General features: G+C 50.5%; 1 protein-coding gene and 1 long non-coding RNA gene across 2 annotated transcripts in view; both read left to right on the top strand.

Annotated features, from left to right (window-relative positions):
- Positions 1–21,472, top strand: part of LOC144826582 (cholesterol side-chain cleavage enzyme, mitochondrial-like) — a 204,445-nt gene that overhangs the window by 48,816 nt on the left and 134,157 nt on the right. The window lies entirely within an intron of this gene.
- Positions 9,662–11,844, top strand: LOC144826584 (uncharacterized). The gene is made up of 3 exons (XR_013609863.1): positions 9,662–9,941; positions 10,039–10,423; positions 10,696–11,844. It is a non-coding gene; the product is annotated as an uncharacterized LOC144826584 (long non-coding RNA).

Raw genomic sequence — 21,472 nt, 5'->3', positions numbered from 1 at the left:
ATAAGCCATAGTGTAGAGCTTCAGTCCTGATTGGTTCACAAGGAAACTAATATTTCTGTTGCGATAGGTCTGGTTGCTTTAGTATGAAAAATTATGATAAACACATTAGTCTTGACATATTGATAATGTAAAGACCTATTAATATAAATAGGCATTTAAGGGTGGATTGTTATTCCTCTGTATCAAAGGCAACAGATAGGTATTTTTTACATGAAATTTCAAATTACCTTTGTAGGGAATTGTTTTGGTGTTGGTTACCACCTCTGATAAATCATAGGGGGAGACGATTTACACTGCAATAATTCTTGCTAGAATCTCTCCTTAGATGTCTGCCAGGAACTTGTAAAAAATATTAATAATATATGCACTCATAAATAAATGTACATCCACATAGGTACATTGAAGGTATATGGGTCTACTCTACGGGTTTACTGCCATTGGTCTGCCTCAGTGGCATTTACACTCTACTTCCAACCATGACAGTGAACTGCATAGGTGAATGGTGCAGTCTGCATCAGCCTTTGGCTCTTTTGCCACCTGCAAATGAGAGCATTTCAGTATCAGGGCTGGTAAACCAGTGCTTTTGTCTTGAATTTTCTCCTTTCATAGTGCCCCTTTCATTTCTTTACTTCTCTTCTTTTTTCTAATAGTTATTTCTTAGGAGGATGCTATAGCTAGCTCTCCAGCAGTGCTAACAGTTTGCTTGCCTACTCCACATTTCATCTGCAGTGTTACACTTCCACGTGGTCACATTCTGTAAACCAGATGACCATTATGGAAAGCTATCCATGATGTATCATGGTTTTACCATTACAAGCTGGCCAACACGTTGGTACTAAGGGGCTCATTAGGATGGCGGACGGAAGAGCCACCGCGGCCCTGTAGTAGGCGGAAAAAGCCTTTTCCGTGTCCGCCTGCCGCGGATACTCCGTCCGCCATATCAGGATAGGAAAACGTGTCAAATTCCCGTCCGCGACGGGAAAGCACGCTCCGCCGCCGAACTACACACGAGAGCGTGGCGGACGGAACACATCCGGAGGCCACGCCGTACGGACTGACGTCGAAGACCGTCCTCCAAATCAAGATGGCGGAAAATACACATAAAACCGCAGCGGAAAAACAACCTGTCTGAACACGGCGGAATCCCCACTGCGAAGACAGGTGACATAGCAGAGATACCCACCGCAAGCTGACCAACACCATGGACCCAGCGCTACACGCTTTCCCGATGCTCTTCGCGATCCACCACGTCCTAGTCATGGCCCACCACGGACGACGACGCAGGTAAGGCACAAACCATTGGCTGTCTGCAGGGGAATACCAGTAAGGGACGTGACGTAGGGAGGGGGAGTGTCATGTTACCGAAACCACTGATGAGAAGCATATACAAATACACATTAGTAGTACGCAAGCAGGAATGACAACGACAGACCACGAGATTTGATAGACAACCTTTATTGTACAAAATAGGGGTAAAATCACAGTGTATGCGTGAGCATGGGCAAAGTGGGCACCACAGCAGCTACATCATTGGCAGTCAACGAGAGGGCAGAATGCAGTATCAGAGCATCAACAGGGCATTGTGCAGTACAGAGCAGGTACATCATTGGCAGTCAACGAGAGGGCAGAATGCAGTATCAGAGCATCAACAGGGCATTGTGCAGTACAGAGCAGCTACATCAGAGGCAGTCAACGAGAGGGCAGAATGCAGTATCAGAGCATCAACAGGGCATTGTGCATACAGAGCAGCTACATCAGAGGCAGTCAACGAGAGGGCAGAATGCAGTATCAGAGCATCAACAGGGCATTGTGCAGTACAGAGCAGCTACATCATTGGCAGTCAACGAGAGGGCAGAATGCAGTATCAGAGCATCAACAGGGCATTGTGCAGTACAGAGCAGCTACATCAGAGGCAGTCAACGAGAGGGCAGAATGCAGTATCAGAGCATCAACAGGGCATTGTGCAGTACAGAGCAGCTACATCAGAGGCAGTCAACGAGAGGGCAGAATGCAGTATCAGAGCATCAACAGGGCATTGTGCAGTACAGAGCAGCTACATCAGAGGCAGTCAACGAGAGGGCAGAATACAGTATCAGAGCATCAACAGGGCATTGTGCAGTACAGAGCAGGTACATCATTGGCAGTCAACGAGAGGGCAGAATGCAGTATCAGAGCATCAACAGGGCATTGTGCAGTACAGAGCAGCTACATCAGAGGCAGTCAACGAGAGGGCAGAATGCAGTATCAGAGCATCAACAGGGCATTGTGCAGTACAGAGCAGCTACATCAGAGGCAGTCAACGAGAGGGCAGAATACAGTATCAGAGCATCAACAGGGCATTGTGCAGTACAGAGCAGGTACATCATTGGCAGTCAACGAAAGGGCAGAATGCAGTATCAGAGCATCAACAGGGCATTGTGCTGTACAGAGCAGGTACATCATTGGCAGCACATGAGAGGGGCTAAGTGCATCAACAGTCCATTGCACAGAACAGGTCCATCACAGGCAGCACATGAGAGGGGCTAAGTGCATCAACAGTCCATTGCACAGAACAGGTCCATCACAGGCAGCACATGAGAGGGGCTAAGTGCATCAACAGTCCATTGCACAGAACAGGTCCATCACAGGCAGCACATGAGAGGGGCTAAGTGCATCAACAGTCTATTGCACAGAACAGGTCCATCACAGGCAGCACATGAGAGGGGCTAAGTGCATCAACAGTCCATTGCACAGAACAGGTCCATCACAGGCAGCACATGAGAGGGGCTAAGTGCATCAACAGTCCATTGCACAGAACAGGTCCAGAGGCAGCACATGAGAGGGGCTAAGTGCATCAACAGTCCATTGCACAGAACAGGTCCATCACAGGCAGCACATGAGAGGGGCTAAGTGCATCAACAGTCCATTGCACAGAACAGGTCCATCACAGGCAGCACATGAGAGGGGCTAAGTGCATCAACAGTCCATTGCACAGAACAGGTCCATCAGAGGCACACATGAGAGGGGCTAAGTGCATCAACAGTCCATTGCACTGAACAGGTCCATCAGAGGCACACATGAGAGGGGCTAAGTGCATCAACAGTCCATTGCACTGAACAGGTCCATCAGAGGCAGCACATGAGAGGGGCAGAATGCAGTATCAGAGCATCAACAGGGCAATGTGCAGTACAGAACAGGTACATCAGAGGCAGTAAACGAGAGGGCAGAATGCAGTATCAGAGCATCAACAGGGCAATGTGCAGTACAGAACAGGTACATCAGAGGCAGTAAACGAGAGGGCAGAATGCAGTATCAGAGCATCAACAGGGCAATGTGCAGTACAGAACAGGTACATCAGAGGCAGCACAACTACGTGTCCCTACCAAACCGTCACAGGGACCACAAGAGTGCCACGCAGTTCTCAATGGACACACCATGTGAACTAACATTTGAGTGAAGTGTACAGCACCTCACATCACAGAATCAGGGGGACTGCGTGAACTACCTGCCTCGGACACACTGGCAGCACCAGCAACAGGAGTGTGAGACACAGACACAGCCCGAGTGACACACACATGGGCCACGGACCCAGACACACTGGCAGCACCAGCAACAGGAGTGTGAGATACAGCCACAGCCCGAGTGACACACACATGGGCCACGGACCCAGACACACTGGCAGCACCAGCAACAGGAGTATGAGACACAGCCACAGCCCGAGTGACACACACATGGGCCACGGACCCAGACACACTGGCAGCACCAGCAACAGGAGTGTGAGACACAGCCACAGCCCGAGTGACACACACATGGGCCACGGACCCAGACACACTGGCAGCACCAGCAACAGGAGTGTGAGACACAGCCACAGATGTAGTCACTGACACGTGAGCCACTGACCCAGACAGACTGCCAGCACCAGAAACAGGAGTGTGCAACACAGCCACAGATCTCCTAACTGACACGTGAGCCATAGACCCACATACCCTGCCAGGATCTGCAACAGGAGAGGGCACAACTGACACTGTGCCACCATCTGATACACGAGAGTCAACTGCACCAGCGCCACTGGGACAACTGAAATGATGAGCCACAGGGCTGTATGGGCCAGGAGGCAGGGTGGGCCTGGGAGCTGGGGATAGCTCACCTAGAGCCAAATCGGGGTTGGCAGGTGTCAATGGTGTGTGTCTGCGTTTCTTAGGGTGGTGTGAGTGCACCCTGGACAGGACAGGACTGCCAAGTGGTGGGGACTCCAAAGAATCACCACCCAGCATAGGTGGAGCAACTGCTGCGGGGGATCTGGTTTCGGGGGACGTGCTGGAGCCTGCTTGTCGTTTGCTCTGTGCCTGCCGCCTGGACTCGGAATGATGTGTAATGGGGGATGCAACAACAGGGGACACCCTCCTCTGCTTCTGACTGGCCTGGATGGGAGTGGAGGTATGGGGGGACTCCGCCGCGGAGACATCAGTGTTACGTTTAGTAGAAAACATCAGCCTCAGTGCAGCCAGGGGTGAAGTATGCCTGTCCTTGATAGCGCCATTGTCCATGCCAGATGCCTTGTCCGTAGGATGTGCCTTATCCTTAGGTGGAGTGTTGTCTCTGGATGTAGCCTGTGCCCTGCTCGCCGCCCTGTTCCTGCCAGCAGACTTGTCGTCTGTGGTGCACCTGTCTCCAGCAGACACCTGCTGTCTGTGTGTGTCCCTGTCCTTGGGAGAGTCCCTTACCTCTGCTGTGGGCCTGCTCTTGGGAGTCTCCCTGCTCTTAGTAGGTGCCTTAGTCTTCTCACTGTCCTTGGGAGTGTCCCTTACCTCTGCTGTGGGCCTGCTCTTGGGAGTCTCCCTGCTCTTAGTAGGTGCCTTAGTCTTCTCACTGTCCTTGGGAGAGTCCCTTACCTCTGCTGTGGGCCTGCTCTTGGGAGTCTCCCTGCTCTTAGTAGGTGCCTTAGTCTTCTCACTGTCCTTGGGAGAGTCCCTTACCTCTGCTGTGGGCCTGCTCTTGGGAGTCTCCCTGCTCTTAGTAGGTGCCTTAGTCTTCTCACTGTCCTTGGGAGTGTCCCTTACCTCTGCTGTGGGCCTGCTCTTGGGAGTCTCCCTGCTCTTAGTAGGTGCCTTAGTCTTCTCACTGTCCTTGGGAGTGTCCCTTACCTCTGCTGTGGGCCTGCTCTTGGGAGTCTCCCTGCTCTTAGTAGGTGCCTTAGTCTTCTCACTGTCCTTGGGAGTGTCCCTTACCTCTGCTGTGGGCCTGCTCTTGGGAGTCTCCCTGCTCTTAGTAGGTGCCTTTGTCTTCTGACTGGCCTTGTCCAAGGAACAGTCCATGGACATGTGACTATCCCTTGCCTTGGGAGTACCTTTCGTGTTGAATGGCTGTGTAGCTCCGGAAGGCATGTCCCCCAACAACACTTGTGGATCCTGTGTGTGTACTCCAGTGCATCTGACGTCGTCTACGTGAACAGATTTAGCTGATCTAGGGGATGGGGTCTGTGCCCTGCGTGCCCTGACGTGCTGTCTGGCGCTGCTTCTAGTGCAATAAGCTGTATTTGAGTCCTGCTCAGAATAATCACTACCCCCTGAGACATCCAGCGGTGTAGATGGTGAAACACAAGTAGCACCCTGTTCGTTCGACTGTACTATTGCAGACGACACACTGCTTGCCAATGACTGCACTGTCCTGTGTAGACCTGCAAGATCGCCATGCATCCCTTCCATGAATGCCACCACCTGCCCCAACTTCCTATCATGGTCCTGGAAAGCATTTGTCATATTGGTCTGCCCCACACACAGCTGTCTGAGCAGATCAACGGCCTCAGCACACAGTGCATTTTGGCTCACCGTGGCAGGGGCAGCGGTGCCTGCACCGAACGCCACTCTGCTCCCCCTACTCCTCCGGCCACGAACAGTACATGGTGCAGTTGGCGGAAGTGTGGGCCCTGTGTGCTGTCTTACGACAGAAGGTGGTGAGTGCCCACTCCCAGTCTGTGACAACAGTGCAGGCTCACCCAGAGTGTCCGACGAGGAGGACGATGGCGTCTCCACATGCGAGTCCTCAGGGACGGTCCTGTCCCCCTCTCCGGCGCTGGCCTCCTCCGTGTCAGTCTGCGTGTGTGCGAAGTCTGAGCCGGACTCATTTCCTCGGCTACTCTCCACCGTCTGTGGCTGAGTGTCCTCTGTCAAAGCTGAAATGCACAGAAAAGATGTGTGAGTCATGGGCACACTCACGTACAGAAGGAACAGGATAGCCAAATCACATAGCAGACAAAGGTTTAGGAGCCCTCATCCTGCACATGGCCCACCCCTACCAGTCATCCTCACATTTTCTGCCATGGGGCCATGGACCACTAGGGGATGTGCTTTTACACTCAACTACTAAGCAAGTGGCGTGTCAACATGGCGGACCTGGATGTCAAATGAGTACCGCCCAATGGGACCAAAAAGGCATCACAGGCATACATACGCAACACGGAACTCAATAGTGTGTCTGTGCACCAATACATGCATAGCACTCACAGGTTTCCTACACAGACAGTATGCTCACCGCTAGTTTGCTGTCGATCGGCACTCAGACGTTCGGCCAGTTCAGGATGCGTCACTGCAATGATACGTTGCATGAGAGGGGTCATGGAGCGTCGGGCCAGACGGGGCGTCCTTGGAATCAGGCCCAGTGTTACTTCCGCTACATTCTTGCTCAGCCTGGAAATGTCGTCCCAGCGTTTGTGGCAGTGTGTATGTCGTCTGTTGCACACCCCCAATGCCCGTACTTCCCTTGCTATGCTCCTCCACAGGTCCTTGCGAAGGTGCAGCTTGACCTACCATGATGGGAGACAAAAGGGTGTAAGTCAGTGGACAGGTGGCCTGTCACACACATAGGGGCAAGACGTTACTGTCAGCAGCCATGCACAATCAGGAACATATGTCTAGCCCACACTACACAGCTAAGATAGAAATAGGCCTGATCATTTGGCCCCCTCATGCACACCAACATGTCCCACACTGCACTTACCACCCGTCCCGGTGCGCCGTAGAGGCGTCCATAGTTGCGGAGTACACCGTCCACGAGGACATCAAGCTCCGCGGCGGTGAAGGGTCGAGACCGGATCTCTTTGCCTGACGACATGGCAAGATCACGGAGTATGGCACTAGAGCAGCAGTCGGTGGTCAGCTCAGCAGCAGCAGCAGGTCGAGGTGATGGTCACAGGCAGCAGTCGGTGGTCAGCTCAGCAGCAGCAGCAGGTCGAGGTGATGGTCACTGGCAGCAGTCGGTGGTCAGCTCAGCAGCAGCAGCAGGTCGAGGTGATGGTCACAGGCAGCAGTCGGTGGTCAGCTCAGCAGCAGCAGCAGGTCGAGGTGATGGTCACAGGCAGCAGTCGGTGGTCAGCTCAGCAGCAGCAGCAGGTCGAGGTGATGGTCACAGGCAGCAGTCGGTGGTCAGCTCAGCAGCAGCAGCAGGTCGAGGTGATGGTCACAGGCAGCAATGGTCCCCAGGGTAGAAAGTTTCATTTTGGCCAACACACATATATAGGGCCCTCAGCACGTGTCAGTGGCATACGTCGCCAGCAATTGGTCAGCCCTGGAAGCGTGATCGTGAAATGGCCCAATGACTGGCCCTGTTGTTGCGGTGCACAGCTTCCTCTACTTGCGATTGGCCGTATGCGGCCAGCGTCCCTCTTCCCATTGGCTGCATGTGCAGGGACCGTCACGGGCACACATCGGCAACCGCACGTGCAAGCCTCACGGAAGGAAGCTTCAGTTGCAACAATGTTGTATCACTGGCGCCTCCATGGCGGTGCACGTACACAGCGGGGGAGGTGCAGGCCTATACACCCTGTAGATGTACTCAATGGACATGCCAGTTCATGACCCCCCTTACAGTCACCTTGCATCATCCACCGTACACCGGCCGGAGCGGCCGGCCCATGAACAACCGCCGTGCCAGGCCCTGCCCAGGACCGCCGTGCCGGCCATGGCAACAACCGCCATTGCACGGCCCTTCCACTACCGCCGTGCCAGGCCCTGCCCAGGACCGCCGTGCCGGCCATGGCAACAACCGCCATTGCACGGCCCTTCCACTACCGCCGTGCCAGGCCCTGCCCAGGACCGCCGTGCCGGCCATGGCAACAACCGCCATTGCACGGCCCTTCCACTACCGCCGTGCCAGGCCCTGCCCAGGACCGCCGTGCCGGCCATGGCAACAACCGCCATTGCACGGCCCTTCCACTACCGCCGTTCCCTGGCGGTCCGTGCAATGGCGGTTGTTGCCATGGCCGGCACGGCGGTCCTGGGCAGGGCCTGGCACGGCGGTTGTTCATGGGCCGGCCGCTCCGGCCGGTGTACGGTGGATGATGCAAGGTGACTGTAAGGGGGGTCATGAACTGGCATGTCCATTGAGTACATCTACAGGGTGTATAGGCCTGCACCTCCCCCGCTGTGTACGTGCACCGCCATGGAGGCGCCAGTGATACAACATTGTTGCAAATCGACCATCCGTCCCGGAACCTTACACATGCACTTGCCGGTGTGTGGGCGTGACGGTCTGTGCACGTGCAGACAGTGTGAATGTCGAAGGCGGCCCGCGTATGCCCAGACGTAAACAGCGGATGCAGTGCACCGCCATGGCGTGATCAATGTTAGCATCTTAGCCGATGATGCACCTTGTACCATTGTCTGCAGCTGCCTGCTCACGGTTGTGTGCGTGATTGCGTGGCTACACATGTCATGCTCCATCCCATGTGTGTCCATACCATGGCCATCGGTGAGCCACAAGTGTCCATCACGTGTGCATGTCCACATCGGGTAGTACCCTACACAATTCAGTCGTACCTCACATGTACACAGTAGATCCCGTATGAATGGGCACCTGTGAATCAGTTGTGAGTGAGTGGTATGTGTCAGATGATGACTATGGTGGGGGTTCTGTTGTGTACTGTACATGTGTGTTGCCTATTGTGTCCCCATGCATGTGATGTCCGTATGCCCACCATTCCTGGTGTTGCCATTGGGGCATCATGATATGGGGGGGTGGGGGGGTGTTTAATTTAGTATGTGTGCATGTACTTGCATGTGTGCATGTGATGTTGGGCCTACACATGTGGGTCATGTCACATGTCTGGTTGGCAGTGATGTTGAGGTGAGACACTGTGCATTGCACATGTTGCTAAACATCATGTTGCTAGTGGATGCACATTGTAGCTACGTCGGTCCATGTTGTCCTGACAATCAGAGGAGTCACACATATGACAAGCATACACTGGATACTACATGTTGGTAGAGGGCGTTGACATGTGATTGAGGTGCACACACGTGCGTTGTATGTTAATTGACTTCCATTCCATCTACTCCCACACAGGAGGGCTCCAAATGTCCTTCGCCCATACACTGTGCTGGAGGATATGGTGGACGAGGAGGTGATCCGGAAATTCAGGCTGGATCGCCGTCGATTGTTGCAACTTGTGACCCTATTGTCTCCTCATCTGCAGCCGCGAAGAACCTATCCAGGTTCCATGACACCCACGCAAAAGGTGATGGCGGCACTCCATTTCTTCGCAACAGGCACATTCCAGTACACAGTTGGAGATGCCGGGGGAATGTCACAGGCCATGTTCAGCACGGTACTCCGGGATGTACTGACAGCCATGATGCTGTACAAGCATGACTATATACATTTCCCTGAGGCGGCGGACTTGCCAGCGGTCAAAGCTGGCTTCTATGCCCTGGGTCGTATACCACACGTTGTGGGTTCCATTGATGGCACGCATATCGCGATCATTGCACCACGGGCACGTGAGCAGGTGTATAGGAATCGGAAACACTTCCATTCCCTGAACGTGCAGGTGGTGTGCCAGGCCGACAACATCATCTCACATGTGTGTGCAAGATTCCCTGGCTCTGCACATGACGCCCACATCATGCGGAGCAGCATGGTCCCCCAACTGATGGCTAATCTTCGTCCAGCACAAGCGTGGCTTGTTGGTGAGTATGCTGTGGTGACAGGAGTGATATCTGTGTGGCATGGTGTGCCCCACAATGCAGGTTGTGATGTTTCTCTCTCTCTCTTCCACCAACACAGGCGACTCGGCTTACCCAAACAGGCCTTGGCTGCTCAGTCCCTTACGCAATCCCACTACACCAGGAGAAATGAGATACAATGATGCCCATGGTAGGACACGTCGAGTGGTAGAACGGACATTTGGCCTGCTCAAGTCAAGGTTTCGGTGCCTGGATAAGACTGGAGGGGCCCTGCCTTACTCACCAGGCAAAGTATGCAAGATCGTGATAGCGTGCTGCATGCTTCACAACCTGGCTGTGCGCTATAACATTGAACTGCTCTTGGACCCTGATGAACTGCAAGTTCCTCGCCCTCCCGACCCAGCCATGTCAACTGATGAGGATAGTGGTGAGGAGGAAGGTGTGGACCAGAGGCGCCAGATCATTGATCGCTACTTCCCTTGATTGTGAGTGTGCTCCTCTTGTGCTGCTTGGGTATGCCCTGTGAATGTGTGCTGGTGTTGTGGCATAGTGGTGTGCTTCATCTCTGTGTTCTGCTATGTGATGCATGCATGTGTGTGTGTGTGCTAAATTGTGGCCAATGCACGTCTCCATGATGTGTGTCGTCTCATCCATTACTGTTGTGATGCGTGTGGGTAGTTAAATGTTGCACTGCAGTGTGTTCTGATGTGTGTGATCTTGTTTCCTGACGTGTCTTTGCGGTTTCTATTTTCCCTAGGTCACTCCCGCTGCGCCATGATTCTGTACCAGTTGGATACCTGTACCTAGTAACATCTGTTTCTGATGCATTCATGTGAATAAACATGGAGACAACACATGATTGAGTGAGTAAGTGGCTTTTATTTACAAAATGTGCATGGGTGTAGGTGCATATTTACAAATGAGTGAAGGGGTGGGGGAGTGAGAGTTGAAGGTTATGGCAGATGAAATGTCCGTGCGGACACCACATAGGGTGGTGTCTGCCTAGTACAGCAGGCCTGTGGCAGGTGGGACCGGATAGTTGGCAGGGTGAATGGCATGCGCAGGTACTGGGACAGTCATTTTCTGTTCCTCTTGGAGCGTGTGGCAGGTGCTTCCACACTGCTGTCGCCCACTTCCAGCCTCGGTCGGCCCCTCCGTCTTACTGCCGGTACGGTGTCAGCTGGTTGCGCAGGGGCATCGGGTACCACATCCGCCGCAGGTGGCGGTGGCGGTGGCGGTGGCGGTGGCGGTGGCGGTGTTTGTGGCCTGATTGTCCTGGTGAAGATGTCCACTAGTTGGCCAAGCCGCCTCTCAATGGCCCCCAACATTGCAGTGTTATCTACAAAGTCCTGGTGGGCCCGGTCTGCCTGTGCCTGACCACGTTGGTAGCTCACCTCCACCCTGCCCAGTGCCTCCAATGACTGTTGCACTGGATTGGGTGTGTTGGTATCCTCCCGTGTTCTTTGACGTATGCTCCTGCCTGCCGGATCTGGCCTTGCATCTCTGCCTTGCCTCACACTCTCCCTGCGTGGCTGGGATGGCGCTGGCACGGCGTTGGCCGTTGGGTTGGGCAGGGTGGCAGGAGTGGTGGTAGCAGTGGTGGTGGTGGTGGAGGTGGTGCTGGTGGTGGCTGTGCAGGTCACAGTGGCCGGTGTTGTCACAATGGCAGAGGCCGTAGTTGTTGGTGCAGGGGTGACCTGGGAGCCAGATGGCCCTGGCTGGCTGCTTGTGCCGGGATCATCCTCTGCCCCGGAGGTGGCTGGCCAATCGTCCCCTGAGACGTCTGTGATTGGCGAGTCTGGAGGGCGGGTGTTGCTTCCAGCTGTCAGATGAGGATGACCTGCAAAACCAAAATGTGATGATGAGTAATGTGGACTTGACAGGTTGTTTTCACTTTTTTGGCCGATTCTGTCTGCACTGGTACTCACCCCACCCACCACCACCGCCATCCCTATGGACATGGGGGCCTGTTGGGAGTTGTGGTTACATCCCCTCACACCCACCACCACCGCCATCCCTATGGACATGGGGGCCTGTTGGGAGTTGTGGTTCCATCCCCTCACACCCACCACCACCCACCACCACCGCCACCGCCATCCCTATGGACATGGGGGCCTGTTGGGAGTTGTGGTTCCATCCCCTCACACCCACCACCACCGCCACCGCCATCCCTATGGACATGGGGGCCTGTTGGGAGTTGTAGTTCCATCCCCTCACACCCACCACCACCCACCACCACCGCCACCGCCATCCCTATGGACATGGGGGCCTGTTGGGAGTTGTGGTTCCATCCCCTCACACCCACCACCACCGCCACCGCCATCCCTATGGACATGGGGGCCTGTTGGGAGTTGTGGTTCCATCCCCTCACACCCACCACCACCGCCACCGCCATCCCTATGGACATGGGGGCCTGTTGGGAGTTGTAGTTCCATCCCCTCACACCCACCACCACCCACCACCACCGCCACCGCCATCCCTATGGACATGGGGGCCTGTTGGGAGTTGTGGTTCCATCCCCTCACACCCACCACCCACCGCCACCGCCATCCCTATGGACATGGGGGCCTGTTGGAGTGATTTCGACGTTGGTGAGTATGTGGACTGCATGCATGGGTTGGGCTCTGGGAGATGTGTCTTCACAGTTGTGTGAGGCACACCATGTAGTAGTGCTCGTGGTGCTTGGTTTGTACTTACCAGCCTCTTCTCCCTCAGGAAGTCCATCAAGGCTCTCAGGGTGGATGATGGTCATCACCTTCTCCTCCCACTCGGTGTAGGGTAAGGGCTCCGGAGGGGTTCCACCGCCTGTATGATTAGCCCGGAGATAGTTCTTGGCTCGTATGGCTTTGACTCGGGTCTTTAGATCGTGCCACCGCCTCTGGATGTCCTGCTTCGTCCTCGGGACGCTCCCGGAGGCATTCACCCTGGTGACTATCCGGTCCCACATGCTGTTTCTCCTGGCTATGCTGGTCTGCTGCACTAGGGCCCCGAATAAGTGGGGTTCCACACGGATGATCTCATCGACCATAACCTTCAACTCGGTGTCAGTGAATTTGGGGGTTTTTTTTGGTGCCATGGTGTGTGGTGCTCGGGGTGTGGGTTTGCGTGGATGGGGTGGTGCAGGTGTGTGGTGTGTAAGAATGGTGTGGTGGGTGTTTGTGTGGTGGGTGTGTTTGGGTGTGGGTTGTGTGAATGCTATTTCTCTTTGGGCTCAGTTCAGTGGTGTGTCCTGCTAGCAGCTATGCTGTGATGCAGAGGAGTTGTGGAGTGGGTGGGAGTTCTTTTATGGTGTGTGTCTAGACCGTGTCTGAATGGTTATTGGCAGTCAGGTGCTAGGTGGGAGTGTTGGCAGGTGTGGATTGTGTGGTGCTTGGCGGTGGATCATTGTGTGTTGTGATTGGTTTGGATATTTTCGGTGGGTGGGCGTTTTTTTTCGTGTGTTTGGTGATAAACTTCCGTGCCAATGTATGGCATTGGTTTGACAGTAGGGATGTTGTTTGTGTTGTCGTTCCGCTGTGGTGCACGGATTCTCGGTGCATTGGTTCCGCTGCGGACGTGGATGGCGGTGACTACCGGGGTACTTGCGGAGTTATCCTAATTGCGGACACGGACATTGCGCAGGTATAGCGGGGGTGGTGGATGTATTCGCGGTCATGTGCGTACGCGGCGGTCGGTGTTTTTACTGTTCCGTCCGCCTGCCGCGGACTCAGGTGTACTCCGACCGCCGCGGACGGGGATTGGAGTGCTCCGTACGCCGCGGTCGGCGTTTTTTGTATGTTTTATCCTAATTGCTGTTGCGGATTTTCCGCGGACAGGTCCGGAGTAGCTTGCCACCTTCCGCGGCGGACGGTACACGTTTCCGTCCGCCATCCTAATCGACCCCTAAATGTGGTGACCATGCTTGAACTTTGAAACAATGATAGAATATTTACAATACCATTTCAAGATGGACAACCACTGCTATGTTAATTTCTTTCTACTTGTATTATTTTACTCTATCTTGCATATGTTCTGCAATCAATCAGGGATTTGTAGAGCACACTACTTACCTGAGAGGGTCTCAAGGCGCTGTGGGGGGTGCAGGAGTTTGGGCTGCTCTGGTCTTCCGAAAAGCCAGGTCTTGGGGCTGTTCCTGAACCTGGTAATGCTTGAAGTTTCGGGCATCATCTGATGCTGAGAGGGTCTTGGGTTTGTGTGTGTTTTTTTTTCAATTGTTTTAGTGGGTAAATATAAGGACAAGTCAGTGGATAGGTGAATGGATGCACAAGTGAAAAGATGAGTAACAAATTGGGTGTATGATGACTTATTTAGTGTCCACATCCATCAGTGATACAACAGGCACTTTCCCATTAGACAGACCTATTGTCAATGATGATGCTCGTTTTGTTTCTCTACAAAAAGGACAAAGAGAGGTAACACTTTTTTGCATTTTACCATGTCTGTGAAAGGTTTCTTTCACTTGGATAGAAACAAGATGGATGTATTCTCTTGATGAAATGCAAGGTCTAATTTTGGGAGAGCCATCACAATAGCTTTGCCACAAGGCACTGCAAGACTGTTATTGAGGTGAAACCTAAGAAAGGGTCAAGTGGTGCATTTTACTACACAAAACCACACCTACAATGGTTAATATGAAATATTTTTTTAGAAGAAGCGGGTTCTGTGGAGCGTTTTGACGTGTACAGGAACTGTGGCGCCTTGACTGGTAGCGGTGTGTGTTAGGTAAAAAACAACAATAATGAAGACGGTGCAGCAAGGTCAGAGGAGACCCCAAAACCTCTTCAGAGAGTGGCCAGGGCCCACTCGGTAATTATGACAAGAATCCTGTGCACACATTAAGCGAGGTGTATATATGTATCATGCTTAATCGAGGTGTATATATGTATCGTGCTTAATCAAAAGAACACAATAGGTAGTAAATGAAACAAAGTGGACACGATAGAAAGTATTTTTGTTCTTCAAAGGATTGTATTTGACCTTCCTTTGTTGAAAGGTAACTTCGAAAGCAAATGACCAGCCTAGGCTATCGTGTCCACTTTGTTTCATTTACTACCTATTGTGTTCTTTTGATAAAGCATGATACATATATACACCTCGCTTAACGTTTGCACAGGATTCTTGTCATAATGTTTTTAGAAGTAGTTTTCCAGGGGAATTCATGAAACTTTCCAAAACTTCAGCAACTTTCTTAATATCTGGGAGCAAGATTTCTCTATGGCAACATATCGTTTAATGTATCCTTCAGACAATGATGTGTCACATTAAAGAAGTATTGTCTGACACAATGTGCCTAACCTCGGTTCATTACCGAACACACTTCAGGCTCGAGGCCTTTAATACAACAGATTGTAAACTAACTTTGGAAATTAAAAACTGTTTATAGTGTGGTAGCACATTGTCATTCACATTACATTTTCCATTGGAATGGCCACATAATTCGCTCTGACATGAAAATTTACTGATAAACTATATAGTGTGGAAATCGGTTTCAGTAAATATTTTTCATTGGCACATCACCAAGTAAAGTGTCTTGATTTGTTTTGTTTCTATTAAAATCTTTGTTTCCATCACACTTCAGCATTACATAAAAAATGTGCTTCATTTGTGATTTTTCAACTGCTAATGTATTTTAAAATATTTGTAGAGTTCATTTACAGGTACTTAAATGTGGGTTAGAAAAAAAGTGACATCCTATAACCCTCCCTTTCATACTCCATGTAACCCAGCAAGACTGTCAGATAGTTCACTTGACAAAATCCTTCAACTTTGCAGAGCAACAAAAGTAAACACCAGTCTCCATGTTAAAATAGTAAGCATCAATTTGTCAGAAGCCTGACATTTGACCTTTTTCTTTGAACACTGTGCAAATGTGACAAGAGAAGAACAAAATGTAAAGCCATCTTTAATACTCATTCACCTTCTGAACTAAAGCTATTGGGCATATGTATCAAGCTAAATTGTGATCGCAAAAGCTAAAATTTGCAGAATGTCAGCGTTTGCGACTGCAATTTAGCTGTGTGCAATGTATGAGAAAGAAAACTACTCGCAAAATAAGGAATAGCAAAATTTGTGATTCCCTATTTTGCAATTGCATTTAAGGAATCGCAAATTGCGATTTCTTAAATGCAATTTGGAAGCACAGAAAAAGTGTGATTTGGCCGTAAGGAATCGCAAATTACCACTAACTTCAAGTTGGTGGTAATTTGCGATTTCTTTGAAAAATGCACTTTTTTGCATTTTCCAAAGTGCCATGTGGCACTCATACATGCCTTTAGGGCATGTTTGTGCGCCACATGTGCACACATACATATTTCAGGGGTGCAACAGGGTGTCCTTTTGACACCCTGGTACCCTTGAAATTACATTCTCAATTTGCGATACTCTAATTGCTAATCGCAAATTGAGAATGCCTTCTCATTCATTCCTATGGACCTTCTAGCCAATAGGAATGAACAGGAAGGTATTCCATATTTGCGAATCTCAATTTGCGATTCACACATAAGGAATATGTGGGATTCGAAAAATTGTTAGCAAATCACACATACATAGCATTTTGCGAGTCTCAAATTGCGATTCGCTGAAAATCGCAATTTGAGAATCGCAAAACAACATTTTGATACATATGGCCCACAGTTAATATGGGGTTGATGCTGCACCCCCTACCCATATTTCCAGCAATCAATGAACAAAGCTTAAAAAAAAACAGGGAGGCAGACACTGCTCCCTGCCTCCGAGATGTGCTGTCTGCAACACATGGGCTAACTCTGAGAAATTCCTAGCTAAATGTATGGGCTCTAGAAAGAGCAATCACATGAAAACAAACACCTTCATGGTTTTATTCGCTTGTAATGATTTCATTATGGTTGCCTTGTCCTGTGGGCAAGCCACGGAGCAAGATTATCATTGAGATGTGCCCTTACCCCCTGGCACCTTTTAATTATTTTTTGCTGGTAAGATGATGCTCGATAGGGAACTCATTAGTGAACAGCAAAGTCAAATACATTCATCAGGGTCCCAAGGCTAAATATTTAGTGGTCTGGTGGGCACCCTACTCTTGATCAGCAAGTCTCCTCTCCCCATAAAGTTCTGAAAGGGGTACATTTTCACAGTCATGAGATAACTCGGTGACAGAAACCCAAATCATTCCTTATTCTCCAGTTTCAATCTGCTTCTCGCCATGTCAGGGCCATCTGTTTGGGTCCAGCAGGAGCACATCTGTCCGCATCCATGCTCACAGAAAGTGATGTTCGATAGAGGATGGAGGCTGCGATTTCGGGTCCTGACTCATCTCGATATATGTAATGTTTACCAGAGTCTGGGGCAGATGTATCAAGCCTTTTGCGACTCGCAAAGGCCAAAATTCGCAGAATTTCGTTCTTTGCAAATCGCAAACGGCCTTTTGCATGTTTTTCAATGTATCAAAAAATCGCAATTTAAGGAATCGCAAAATATTGAGATTCCTTATTTTGCCATAGCATTTAAGGAATCGCAATTTTTGTGATTCCTTAAATGCTATGTATGTAGCAATTTCAATTTGCGAATTTTGGTTAAGAAATCGCAAATTACCACCAACTTGTTGTTGATGGTAATTTGCGAATTCTTTTAAAAAAGCACAATTTGACATTTTTTAAGGTGGCATGTGACGCACACACATGCCCATAGGGCATGTATGTGCACCATATGCACACACATGTACATTTCAGGGGTGCAGCAGGGTGTCTTTGAGACACCCCTGCACCATTGAAATAATTCTCAAATTGCGACTTCGCAATTTGAGAATTACTTCACAATCATTACTATGGGCCTCCTGGGCCATATGAATGAATGGGAAATTATTCCTTAATTGCGAATTCGCAAATCCAAAATAGCGATTCCTTAAAATCGCTATTTAGAAATCGCAAATGGCTATCTTTTTTTTTTTTTAAAGAACCTTTATTTCCATTAGCATGAAGTTACAGACACAGGCCTACAACCAGTGCGGCCGGCCGTTATGTAAATCGAGCAGAAATTGAGGAAGCAGTGTCACATCAATCCGATGATTAAAAACAAAGCCACATACAGGATATAGCGGAGTATCGAGATAATACATAATAACAAGGATTAGAAAAGGTTCATTTTAAATAACAAAAATTAGATTAAAAAAAACGACATCGCGTTGTCATTCCCGCTCCCAATACAGTCAGTTAAAACACATTATCACTCCGATGATGGACATAGATGGAATGGGAAAGGAGAAGAGTACCAAAGATAGGAGAAATGCAATAGTAGCGTACCAAGCACGGCATGCGAGCCCCACCCCTATGGGAACATGAAGACAGCGACATCGAAAAAAGAAAGAACAAAGGGCCATAGAAGCAAAAAAAGGAAGCAGAAGACAAACCCATCCCCCAACCCCCCACCCTGCACCCCTGCAAAAGGCTACGGCCTACCCCCCCAGCAGCGTGCCTGTCGACCTAAATAAGAAACCCGAAATATAGAAAAGAAAGAGAAAAAGAAGAAAAAGATGAGGAGAAGGGCCGGCGATTCGGTTACCCAGTCCCTCCCACCCCCGCAAACTGAAATCGTAGAAACAGAAGCCAAAGAAAAGTACAAATATTGGCAAGCACGTAAAATGCAATCAATTACAGCCCCATTAGACGTGTCCTTGAATCACCGTTAACCAGCAAGAAGTCCCTACAAGTCCCAAGCGAGGTCACCCCTGGCCACTTCTGTCAACAGTAGCAACGTTAAACAACCATGCAGTCGGGAGACAATCCGATACAAAAGGTTCACTCGTTCCAGGTAGACCAGGTAGCGCCGCCGCCCGACATGGTCCTAGCCACCGAGAAACAATTGACGATGCATGGCGGAGGCCGGAATGCAACAATACCCAGACCACAAACAGTTCCAAGTCCAAAAACAGGTCCGCCAAGCACGGAAAGGAGAGCACCGCAGCACAGTCCGGGCCTCACGTACCATGGATCGATGGAGCGTCTCCACTTGCTGGTCAGAAAAGGGCCCCGATGAGACAACCACTTGCGGAACAGGCGTGACGACAATAAGCTCAGGAACCAAATCTATTCGCGCCTCCAAGACCGTAGACTTATCCGGGGAACATGACACTGCGGCAGAAGGAGATGTATCGGCACCGACTCGGGGGCAAACCACTACGCTACAAAATGGCGGGTCAGCAATGGCGGCGATTCTTCCCTCCAAGTCCCGGGATCTCAGGAGCAGAGCAGTCCGCAGGGTTGTCAGTGCAGCCAGTACATGGCGACTCGTAAGCATTTCCCCATGTAGCCGAACTCCGGGGGTCTCAAGTTCAGCGGTTTCTCCGTCCCCGGGACGGGTATACTCCAAGGCGCCATCCGCCATTTCAGCCATCTCGTTCCCCGTCACTTCACCTCCGCCTCCGAGTCCGTCCGACCACCAAAGTCAGCAGGTCCCACGGCTGTACCCCGACAGGCGGCGCTTGGTGCAGAAAGGAGAGTCAACAAAAGGCCGGGTGTGCTCCCCGCAGCTCGCCGGGAGCCAACCGCTGGTTCCCGGACGGGACTATTAACATGGCCGGGCGTCACGCCCAGGGGGACCCGGGCGACACGGCCTCTCTCCGGCTCGGCGATATCTCTGGTTCACGGGGCAACCCACTATTGGGAGTGGGTTGGTACCAATTCTCCCTGCTCGCGGCTCTCAGGCTCCCACTGACCGGCTTCTCAACCCGACCAGGGCCGCCAACACTACGAACACTGCCAGGCAACCTCTGCAATAGAGGCCCCGGCGTCACGCTACGAAGGCCGGCAAGCAGACGGGGACAGTTCTTCGGATCCACTGCACGGCCGAGCCCCAGAAACAGATGGTAAGTGATTGCTTCTTTTCAACAACTTAAATCAGCAAGCCTCGCTCAGGATTATCGTCAGGATAGACGTGCGGGGAGGAAGGGCCCTCGGAGCCGAGCGTTTATGCGACTGTTCCGATCGCCATCTTGGCTCCTCCCCCGCAAATGGCTATCTTGATACATCTGCCCCTCTGTGAGGGAGCCAAGTACTATCTAAAAACACAACACCATCTTTAGGGGCTCTCGCGTGATGCAGGAGACAAAACACCCCGGATGGATAGCATTTATCGAGTATTTGCAGACATATGAACAGAACCAATCAGGAGTCTGGAACAGGAATCGAGCTGCACCCTGTGCAGTTACGGTAAGTGCCCCTGTGGCTGCATCCACACACCAATGCCTATCTCGGCCTGCTAAAGTGAGTAATTAGTAATATGCTGGGAAAATTAGACTAATTATAAATACATTGAAGGGAAAGTACTGCTCACTAGAAATCACAAGGAAGGACAGTGCCAGGAGTGCAAAAGAACAGGCCATCAGTAGCAGCTGCTACCTCTTGCTACCCTTAATTGATGTTCCCAGTCGCACCCCAATCCAAGTTTTGTTTGACCTAACTTTCACTGGAGAGCACTGACAAAGAAAAAAAGGAGGCGAAAGCGCAGGCTAGGAGGAGTGCTACATGGAGCATGTGTTGGCATGAGAAAAGCAGCATCATGAATTGAGGTCTTACTTTGAGTTTACTGGCATACTCCATCATAACGTGGCTGATATCTTGTATGTCATATTATAAGTCCCATAGGTTATAATGCGCTTGTAACACAGGGAATGTGACGGCCGTCATGCTTGTGACAGCGTATTCCATCCGCTAAATTCTGAATAGGTGCTAAGTCTAAAAGTGACAATAACTTGCAGTGTCTGCACTATTCAGATGAGGCCCTCTTGTGAATAGGCCACACCTCCCTACATCAGCCCCAAATGTGGCTTCAGCAAATTGTTATTGATTGTTAAGAGATGAACCAGTTTGTGCACCTACTGAAAAAGGAGTACTGTACGAAGGTCACAATCCGGGAACCTAATGCATTATCTTATGATTACCTAATGACGCACACTGTGAACACTATAGAAAGCTTAGAAAGGCCATGATGTCATATGCTGACATGAAAACCCTTAAAAAAATATCTATGATTCTCACAAACATAATCTCTGTTCTCAAATGTTCTTGTAATTTTTAAGAAATTTCAAAAAATGTAGATCTCAGCGGACAGGTTACCCCGTCACCACGGTGACGAATATCTGGTCCACCGAAGAATAAATCCCATTATATCCTATGGGATTTATATTCTGGCAGACAGAATATTCGTCACAGTTGTGACAGAGTACCCCATCTGCCGAGTTCTAAATCAAGTCCTTAGCCTTAAAAAATACACCACTGCACTTTCCTGCTTCGATATTTCAACAAATAAACATGGAATTCATTTTATTTATGAAGTCCCAATGAGAAATAGGAAAATACTCAAGACAAAGGCTACACATAGCACATGAAGAAGAGATATTTACTTTTTTTCTGAGGACTATCATAGTGTTTTCATGCTGCAGCGCTTTATAACTTCTGAGGGCTTACCATAAGAAGAGAAACCAAACTGAATGTATTTGGAAAGTCATGATCTATGTGGCAAAAACTACATAACAAGTATTTTATGTCAAAGTTTCAACAACTGAA

The sequence above is a fragment of the Lissotriton helveticus genome, chromosome 3_2 (genome assembly GCF_964261635.1).
Source record: "Lissotriton helveticus chromosome 3_2, aLisHel1.1, whole genome shotgun sequence".
NCBI lineage: Eukaryota > Metazoa > Chordata > Amphibia > Caudata > Salamandridae > Lissotriton > Lissotriton helveticus.
Note: the sequence above shows the minus strand (reverse complement) of the source record. Positions and strands in the feature narration are given on the sequence as shown.